Here is a 10,868-nt window from a genome sequence, read left to right as displayed (position 1 = left end):
GGAGATTGTGATGTAGCAACTGTACTGCATACGGTAATACCAAAACAATTTCTTGTGTCCTCAGAGGCCACTGATGCTAAAACACACAACATTGATTAAACCAAGCCCAAATCCCTCCCCCAGAGAATTTCCTTTCTTTCTTGCACTACTCGGAATTCTCATTTTTCTGAATATCTCAAAACAATGACGGCATGCATAAACAATAGTTATATCAAAGCTCTTAAAACATAAAGCTATACCTGTACAGCTTTCAAGTTTCGAATGACTGCAGCAGTTAAGATGTCATCAAGATCCGTCCACCCTTTAAAAGCTTCCTTACTGGCCATCAACCTGAATAAAGTTGAAGAATATAAGACAGAGTTATACAAAAAGGGATACCGCCAAGCTCCAATTCTTGTTTTATTTTTTTATTGTTGGTTCAAAGAGTTATTTGACATTTAGAAACAAAGTAATTGTTCTAAACTATCATCCTCTTACCAAATAGCAATACCTCTCCACTCATAGCTTTTGAATAGTATTATCAAATAAAACCAACCTTTGATAGAGTTACACTTGCATAGCGAAACCGAGCGGCTCGCAAGATCAGGAATGCCATCTCTTTCTCTGAGAACCATCATATAAACAATGACCACCAAGTTAAAGGGAAAAAAAGGAAATTAATGAGGGTGCCAGATTTGAGATTTTTTTACTGTGATGTAAAAGAAATAGGGTAGAAAGGTGGATGGTAAGTAATATTTCCTAGTGAAAAGATATTAACTATTGAAAATATGAAATGGGGTAGCTACAAGATGGAATGTATTAATGAACAGAGTTGAAAAAACAGTACAGACCCTTCAGTAAATGTCTGAGCAGTCAGCTTTAGTCTCTCATTGAGATACTAGAATTTGTAACAAAAGAAACTTAAGAACATAAAAGGCCAGAAAATTTACTCTCTTGCCTCAGGCCGGACATCAATAAGTATGGCGTCTTCCTTCCCTGCTAAGAGCTCCAAAGTTAATTGCGGAGACAAATCTCCAAAGTAACCACCATATACCCACACCCTATAAAAACCCCTGCACAAATCTGGTAGAAAACTTAAGCTTCCCATGTAATGCAGATTAAATAAACAAATCCTTTATGCACAAAAGGACATCCATACCACAAAGTGGCTGAGGTTCCAAGGAAATGCACAAAAGGCACAACTGGATCGGATCCAAGCCAAGCCTTTTCTCCAGCCCCTCAATAACAATGTAAACCTGCTTAAGGTGTAAAAGCAGGTTTAGGAAATTCAGATTTGGTTTTGGATCATAAATTAGTTAAATCAGCACATAATTAAGCAGTGTAACAGAGATGGATGCAATTGAGTTTTCAACTAGAAGTCCTGTAAGCTGAAAGCAGTGATTGATGTCTCCAAGAAAAAGATTTCTAAAATAATCCAAATATATCTTTGCAGGAGATTTTTTTTTTCTTTTTTTTTTTTTCAAGTCCATACAATTAAATGAGAGTACAACGGCCATCAAAGTAAAACGTGCCAAGCATAATGTACCTGCTGAAAAGTTGCACCAATTGGCCTCAAAATCTGTGTTACCCTTTCTTCAGACAGATTCAGTGCACCTCTGATCTTTGGAGGAAGCAAATCCTTGGCAGGTCCATAAGAATAAACAACAAAAGAAGCCCCTTTTGCTATAGATTCCTCCACTGCAGCGATTGCAACTCTGAGCACATCAACAGAAGTGCCAGTAGCATTTTGTGTGGCTTCCCTCAAACCAGATGAAAAGCTAGTCAATCTATCGCCAGCTAATTCTCCTGATTGATCAAAAGTAGAGAATACTTTACTCAAGGCACCATCTACTGCTTCTGAAGCACCTTCCTTAATCGATGTTATTGAAGAAGTAATTGTGTCTAGTGAGCTTTGCACAACATTTCCTCCATTATTTACTGAAGTGTTGATGGAGTCCCTAATGTCGCCCAAAAAATCATCAAAAGCAGCCTTTGCACTAGATAATGAATTGTTATCCATTTCCAGGGAATCAGATCCCAAACTGGGATTCTCTGGTGTCATATCAATAGTTGATGTTATTTCAGGTTCCACAAGTCATATTAAACTATCTGTATTATCAGCAAACTGGTCTGCAGAGTTCAAAGGTCCTTTTTCAACATCAGATATGTTATAACTTTCCAAGAATTTCAGTTTACCCCCTCCCATAGGGTGTGGGTGCAATTAATGTTGCCTAGTTCATTTGGGCAAGAATGATCATTAATGAAAGCAAAGCTTTCAATAAAATTGGAGTAGAAAGACTTTATAGCTTGTGTTTTGAAGGAAATTCTTTGGTGATGTGTTATATTTGACATTCCCAAAAGTACCTTGTCTACGACATAACATCTGGACTCGAAATCCTTCCGGACTGAGCAAAATCGTTGCAGACCTCCATGGAATGTTATCTGCAGTAGTTATGGTTTCAAATACATGAATGAAATTTTTGACAATAGAAATACTATGCCAGAGGTATATGAAGAAAGATGTGACATGATAACACAAAACTTGGTGAATTGATAACCAATGTGCATGGAAGTTACTGCCTGCAAGGCTTCACTGAAAATTGTCAAATTCTGTTCTTTAAAGGTGGACAAGGAATTTGTATATTGAAGAGTCTCACAGACCTCATATCTTAATTTTATATTCTGATGTAAGTAATCAGATTAAGAGCGTGTTTGACATTGCAGTAGCGGTTGCTTTCAAAGTGTTTTTCGTTCGAAAACACATCAAAATAATGTTTTCTTCATTTTTTAAAATACATTTTTGACATCAACACATCAAAACAGTCCAAAAACAACAAAAAAGTAATTTTAAGCAAAAAAATTATGTTTTTGGCAAACGGTGTTTTGACAGCAATGCTAAACACACTCTTAAGTGGAGAGAAAATGCCATCATAATCCACTGCACATGAGAAGGAAGCTGGTGCTGGGGAATCACACCCAGATGCTTAAACTACTAAACGGAGATGTACAAGCAGATTATTAGGCCATGCAAAACTTCCTGCTAGGTTGTTAAGGGATTTACTCAGCATGCCTCTGATGTGTAGGCCTAGAAGGAAGGAGAAAGCTGCACTGGACTATGATACCATGCTAGAGCATGAGAATCAATTCAAAACCTTCACTTGGGCACATAAGCTCTACATGATGTCATACTGACCTTTATACTTAAACAGTTGAAGCTTAATTTATACCTTCATTCAAAACCTTCACTTAGGCACCCCAGATTTTTCAACTCAAATACATCAAACATATTTTATAAAGAGGCAGACATGTCTAGTTACAACATTTTTTGTTCTTTTATTTTTTGACACCAGAATTTTTCTCTTTAGTGAAAGTTCAATTATAGTCCCAGCTTGTTCTCCACCTAATTAGAGGTCATGCATCTCCAAAACTAAGGGCATGGATGAAATCCAAGGTACAGGGATGATAGAAACTTGGCAACAACACGAATTAAATTACAGTCTAGGAAGTGAAACTCACCTGAGAATGAGAGGAACAACACTGAGAGGCAGAGCAAACAGGCAACATCTTTTGTTAACTCAATATAAACCTTATCAAAATCACCAAGCTTCTTTGTTCTGCATGAAAGTAAGACTCTACAATTAAAATGCAGTTCAATCTCCAAATTCGCCCATGAACAAAAGAGCAGTAATCAAACCAAGCTAAGTTGAATAAGGGTTATTTCCATTTCTGACAAGCCATCAACTTATAAGAGGATTCCTTGAAATTCCAAAAAAATAAAAGTAACCTCTTTCTCTAATAGTGAAAACAAATGGCATCAATGTGGATCAAAACTACGAAAGACAAGTGAGAAATGGATCAAAATGAGCAAAACTGAACCATGACCGCTTCAATTCATTATACCAAGATGAACGCTCCTTAAGTTGGCTTCTAGAAACTAAAGCTTGAGCTCCATTTTTAAACAAAATCATGAAAAACAAAGAACTCGTTCCACAAAACAACATATTCAAGTGTATAACTCACAAGTAAGTAAAACACACTAAGCTAAAACAAACCAAACCGGAGATTCAGAACAATTGAACCAATTCCCCAACTGGGTTCCTCACAATACAATCACTAACACCATGAAACTACAAAAAGTGACGTCCAAGTACAGCATTCAACAAAAACGATGGCAATTTACAACACGGTAAGCTAAGCTAAATCAAACCACCCACTTCGAAAAAGAACTAAAACTTACTCAAAATCTAGGAAACTGAAAACGGGTTTTGGAATTTGTGTTGCGACTTGTCGAAGGAAACAATATATATATCATGGTAGAGAATCGAATCGTGTGGCTTGTCGATGCCGTTAGCTCATCTCTTTGGTTTCTCTCTTCCTCTCGTTTCTTCAGGTGGTGACCGACCATAGGTTTCATACGGGCCCGGGGTCTGATCGAATCCAAATCCCGTTCGCTGATTGGCCGATTGAGCAAAGTCAATTTCAAAACTAATTGTTTTTAGTTTTATTTTTAAAACTAAAACAGTATTGTTTAAAAAGAACAAATTAAATATTTAACTAATATTTTACTATAGATTAGATTTTTTAATAAAAAAATAATTATATAGAATTTTTATTAGTTTTTTAATATAAAAAAATTCTAATTATAAATTAAAATTATTAAATATACATTAAGTTAAATAAATTAATATTTGATTAATAAATAAATAGATAGAATTAACATATTTGATATGCAAAAGAATAAATATGAAAAAAAGTAAAATAAAGCAGGAAGATCATTTTCTAAAACAATACATATTAGAGATGAAATTAAAAAAAAATTAAAAAATCTAAAAAGATAAAAATCTACTCATATGAATTTTTGAAACTCATAATTATTTATGAGATGAAAATTGAGGAGATTGACTGCATAGAAAATAAATATTAAAAAATAATAAAGCAAAATTTGCAATAAAAAGTTGCTTCTAATTAAATTGAATATAAAATTAAAAAAATAATTGAAATTGAAGGACTAAATTAAAAATAAATAAAACTTTTACAAAATAGTTAAGAAAAAGAATTAAATATCAAAAAAATAAGAATCATAATTGAAATATCAATAATAAAGATGACCAACTTGTAACTCTTGAAAGAAAAGAAAAAAAAAAAACAGCTTGTCATCAACAAAAAAACCAACCTCCACTAAAAGGACATATTTGACCACTTGAGGCACATGCACATCGCCCAAAAAGCATAAATATCTCTCTTGCTATGATATGTAAACTATGTTTTAGAATTAGTTAATCATCTTAAAATGATCAAATTGCCTTTTATAATTTTGGAATTTACAAAAAAAAACTATTGTCAACAAACAAAAAAATCTCTAGACTAATGATTGATTTTTTTTCTTGATTTTTAAGAGCAAATATGTTTAGAGCAAAGAAGTTTAGGCATGTCGACATAGAGCCCTCGTTGTGTATCAAGTACGATATCATGTTTATTAACATAGTGACCATGGGAGAATATGCCTGGACTCCCTCATAAGGACTTTTATTCAATGACGATCATGTAGTTGTTAGAATGAGAAATACAACCAATGAGAATACTAACATGGAAGAAGAAAGTGGCGGCTCTGAAGAGGATGCAATCCCTAATTTCAGTCAAGATGTTAGCAACATGGTTGGTAAAAGCAATGTCACAAACAGTAGTAGCAACCCCGGTAGTTCAAAGAGAAAGAGTATACATCAGACTACACCTCAATTGCGAAAAAAGAAAAGGGGAACTGGAATGGGAGCAGTACTAGTTACACGTCTGGATAAAATTATTGAGACTATCTCCATGCCTAGAGGGATCACAACTCTTTGTAAAGATTAAAAAAAAAAAAAAAGTTGTAGCGTTGAAGAGGTAATGAAAGAACTGTACTCTATTGATGGAGTTGCCTTTGGTAGTGCACTGCATACCTTTGCAACTAAATTCTTTTGTGCGTGGAGTAAAAGGGAGATGTAGGCTGCAATGGGTTGCATTGACAGAAAAATATCATGGTTAAAAATAATGTTTGACCAACACAGACAAACTTAGATGGACAAAGTTAGTTTTTAGCATTTTACTTTATTCATGTCTTTACATTTATGTTGAATTTTGTAGACAAGTAACATATTTATGTGTTTGAAATATTTTCCACTAGTTTTGCAGACTTTTTATGCAGCAAATGTTGCTGGAATTAGAAGGAGTTGCCTATGTTTTGGTGTATTTCCATAGCTAAGTTTTTAGAACCCACTACTATATATGTTTTACTATATATGTATGATTGAATATTGTTGTTGGGTTGGAATTTCATGGATGTTAATTTCTGAATTATAGACCTTAATTATGTGGATGTTTAACTTTCAATGTTACTTTAAATATATGGATACTTAACTTTAAATGTTATGTTTAGCTTGTTAAAGTACTCCTTTACAGTTCGATTACTTTAAAGTTGAATGGTTGATGATAATAATTTATGCAACCGAGACTATTGCTTGTTGGTGTTATACTTTAAATGTTTGGTTAGTTGCTCTTGAATGGTAGATTTAGGTTGCTAATTTTGAAATTTTTAGGTGGTGTATGCCACATTTGAATGTTTGGTATCTTGCTCTGGAATGGTAGCTTTTGAAAGTTAAGTAACAATTTTTGGAATATTACTTTCATTCCTATGTATTTGTATATAAATAGTAGTGAATATGGGAAGTTATTCACTTGCATATTGTCAATTTCTTTGGATAGAAACCGAATGTGTTAGTACTTGCAATGAAAAGTGGTTGTTTTTAATTGTTGGTGTTGCTAGTTGTTGCTATTTATACATCTATAATAGGTAAATTTCATTTCATTCATTAGGTTGCAGCTGATTGGTTAATGTTATGATATTCATTAAAAGTCAGTTTAGTTTCTTAGATTTTTAAATGTTTGTTTATGATGTGCATTAGGATACCAAATGGTAGAAAATCATTAGCTTTGTTAGAGACCTCTGTCATTATATATTCTTTTACATCATGTCATTATTGTCTTGTTCAATGTGCTGAAGCAGCATTCTATAAGTAGAGCCGGTTTGAATCTTGAGGGAAGGTGACAAACATGGTTATTATTTATTAACTCAAGCAAGAGGGAAATGAAAATATTATTGCTCCACGCACAAATCAATTTTGGAAATGCAATTTTCATGGTACAAATGACATATTATAATTAGCACAAAAAATGAAATAGTGGAAGTAGGAAATGAAAATGAAAAATAATTTGCGTGTGAATTGTTCATTGTTTCTAGAATTTCTATTTTAATCTCTTGAAATTCTATTTTTTATGTTGTGGATAACAAGTGGAATTAGAAATTTTGATTAGAGATAATAGGTATTTTGGAAAAAGAAATTCAATTTCACTTTCAAAGGAGGTAAATGACTAAATTGCAAATAAATATAGCCTTATAAAATTTAAAAGTCGAGCAAAATTTCATTAAATGTGAAGAAAGTGAATAATAATACTTATTTTAGTTTGTATTATCCATTTGTGTTTTTTTTGTAACAAGTCATATAATATTTAATTATTCACAAAAATTTGTATGGCATAAAGTGAATAATAATACTTATTTTAGTTTGTATTATCCATTTGTGTTTTTTTTGTAACAAGTCATATAATATTTAATTATTCACAAAAATTTATATGGCATAATAGATATGGATTCGCACTAGTTTTTAGCTCTTTTTTATGGGGATTATGATGACGTATTGAATAATGTTGCCAATTACATTAATTATGGTAATTCTTCTATAAATGATGGAGATTGCAATGGTAATCACAGTTCTGATACTGACGATGATGATGACGATTTAGATGAAAAAGATGAGTTATTTTAGAAAAAAAAAGTCCGATAATCAAAAAATGATTTTATGCACGGCAGGTGCCATAACTTTATATTATAATACTTATATATATAAGGAGCCTTGTATGGATTTGTACAACACTGGAATGCAATAGTTGAAAAAAACATTACATGGACATTAGACGCGCCATGTAAACATGTTTAGGATGGATGCGACAACATTTTAGAGCTGTGCTTTAAACTTGAAAACCAATATGAGTTAAAGGCATCTAGAAGAATGTGTGTTTTTGAAAAAGTTAGAATATTTCTTTATACAATAACTTTGGATGCCTCCAATAGAGAAGTTCAGTAGAGATTCCAACATTTAGGATACAAATTAGTAGGTATTTTAATGAGATTTTTAGATTAATTTATTCACTCGCTATAGATTTAATTCAACCTGCAGATCCCGGATTCATAAACACACCGAAGGAAATTGTTAACAATCCGAGGTAAATGCCACATTTCAAGGTAATGTTATTAATCGTATTTGTTAATTGTGATTCGTATTTCATGAATTTATGAAATTTATTTTTTTTAGTCCGCTCAAATTGATGTTATTTTGCCGGTTTATCGTATATTAGAATTGTGTAGGAGCTATCAACGGTGCACATGTGTTTCTTTTGAAAATCAAATTTCGTATATCAGTGGAAAGGTGTGCCAACCCAGAATGTTATGGTTGTATGTAGCTTTGACATACAATTCACATTTGTTTGAGCGGCTTGGGAAGGTAGTGCACATGATACACAAATTTTTCTCAAGGTAATTGACAATCTAAGTATAAAATTTCCTAAGCCACTGGAAGGCAGTAATATATGTATGTATGTGTATATATATGATAATTAATGTTATTTGATTTTTTTTGTTTTTTGCAATTTTCAGTATAAAACAATTATACGTTTTTCCAAGGAAATACTACTTGGTTGATTCGAGATATCCTAATGAATATGGATTTTTAGGTTTATGTAGAGGTCAGAGATATCATTTGCAAGAATTTAGGAGGCGAGGACAACCACAAATTGTGAAAAAATTTTCAACCGTATGCACTCTTCATTACGTTGTGTGATAGAACAAACATTTAGAGTTTGGAAAAAAAGATAGTGAATCCTACAAAATATGTCATCCTATAATTACAAAGCACAAGTTCAAATTGTTTTCGCATCCATGACAATTGATGATTACATTAAAAGAACTTCAATACAAAATGTGGCATTTATGGAGTTCGATCGCTATCCTGATTTTGTGTTCAATGATTTTCTAACTGATGTGGCTCCACATTCACAAAGCCAAGGACACCAAAAGCTTTCGCGAATGGGTTACGTATGTGATAAAATTGTTGTAAGTTTAATGACATAATTATAAATTATTGCTCTAATATGTTTAGGTCTATTTGCAAAAAATTATTGGTTGTAATGTTACTTCATTAATATTATGAATTAAGTACTTTTATGTAATTATACAATAAAATGAATTTGAACCACAGTTTTAACAAAATATATATTTTTTCAAATTAACCTTAATTAAAAATATTTTTTATAAAATTATTTTTTTCAAATCACAACTATTACAATACCAAACACATTTTTAGAAGGGGAAAAATGTAATTAAAGTGTTGCCATTATAGTTTTTTTAGTCTATATGCATAGTATTCTCTATAGTAGTTTGGTAACATGTTTTTTTGTTTCTATTAATTAAAAAAATTATTAAAATTAACTCGTTTGAATCTCATTTAGGTTTGATAAAGCTAATCATATCATGAGTAAATTGATATGTTGATTTGACCAAAAAAAAAAAAAACTCCAACCCAAATTACATTTTGAGTCAAGAAGTCCCCCATTAATATATGCGTGAGGGATCAATTTTTTTAATTTGATTCTTTTATAGTATTATTTTCTTGTGGGGCTCTTTATTTTTGTGGAATTAGTCATAACCCCTTCAATTCTTTGTAATTTTCTGTTTGTTGTCCGAGTTGTTGTGACTCTTCTCAATTCTACACCGATGATTTGCCGGTGCTTTTTGCATAAGATCACATCAAAATGGAGTCATTCGTTTTAATTTTTGCAGATTCCTTGGAATTCTATTAGTTATTTTGGTGCTCTGCAATGTTTTGTGGAGCAATGCAAGAGGTTGGCCATATCACTTGATAGTGTGATTTGGCTTACTGTTATATATCAGGCAGTCAATAACTATGGTGGTGGATATACTGCTCCATTGCCACCAGGCTGGGAGAAACGATCTGATGCAGCAACAGGGAAAACGGCACGTATTATATTGATCACAACACTAGAACTACAACCTGGAATCATCCATGTCCAGATAAACCTTGAAAGAGATTTGACATGGCATATGACGAGCTCAAGTGATCAACAATTTTATCTCCTCGATCTCCGCTGGCACTTTATACTGGTTCAAAAGCTATGCATAGCCAAATTCTAAACATATTCAATGAAGAAGCAGGGAAATCTGAACAGTTTTCTGTAGCTCAGAATCTTCAAATCACTCTACAGAGAAGATATAAAAATGTACTGGTAAAGATAGCTCTCGTCAGAAGCAGCTGGAAATGTTTCTTGGGACGGGACTTCTCCAGCATCATCCATCAGTTCCAGTTCAACCTCTAAATGTATGTTTTGTATTCTCTGTATCAGCTATTTATTCTGGGATTCCTTCACACAACCCATGTTTTCTTTTGTAGATTCTTTGCTCCTGTCAAAGCAGCAATACCAGTTTCACTAGGACCATAAAGTCACTTGTTGGTTAGCTCTATTCCTCATGCCTGCTCTCTTCCTCATGCCTGCTCTCTTCCTCATTATCTTGTTTTCTTTTCCCCTGTTGTTTTACATTTTCCTCTGATAATTTCCTCCTACCAAATAGACTAGGATTCTAATTAAAAAGCGTTGGCTTCTGAATGGAGCAACTGTGAAGTTGTCAAGAGGCCTTGATAAATTCTGTAAGAACACAGCAATTCTTTGTTTTTCTGTAGATCTCAATTTTTCCCATTTGGTTGGGATCTCTACCCTCCACACCC

At 32.8% G+C, this 10,868-nt stretch overlaps 1 pseudogene; it reads right to left on the bottom strand.

Annotated features, from left to right (window-relative positions):
- The window catches only part of LOC105118500 (uncharacterized), a 10,975-nt pseudogene extending 6,518 nt beyond the window's left edge, over positions 1 to 4,457 (bottom strand).
- Positions 4,458 to 10,868: the final 6,411 nt, after the last annotated feature.

The sequence above is a fragment of the Populus euphratica genome, unplaced genomic scaffold, assembly GCF_000495115.2.
Source record: "Populus euphratica unplaced genomic scaffold, PopEup_1.0 scaffold1989.1, whole genome shotgun sequence".
Lineage (NCBI taxonomy): Eukaryota > Viridiplantae > Streptophyta > Magnoliopsida > Malpighiales > Salicaceae > Populus > Populus euphratica.
Note: the sequence above shows the minus strand (reverse complement) of the source record. Positions and strands in the feature narration are given on the sequence as shown.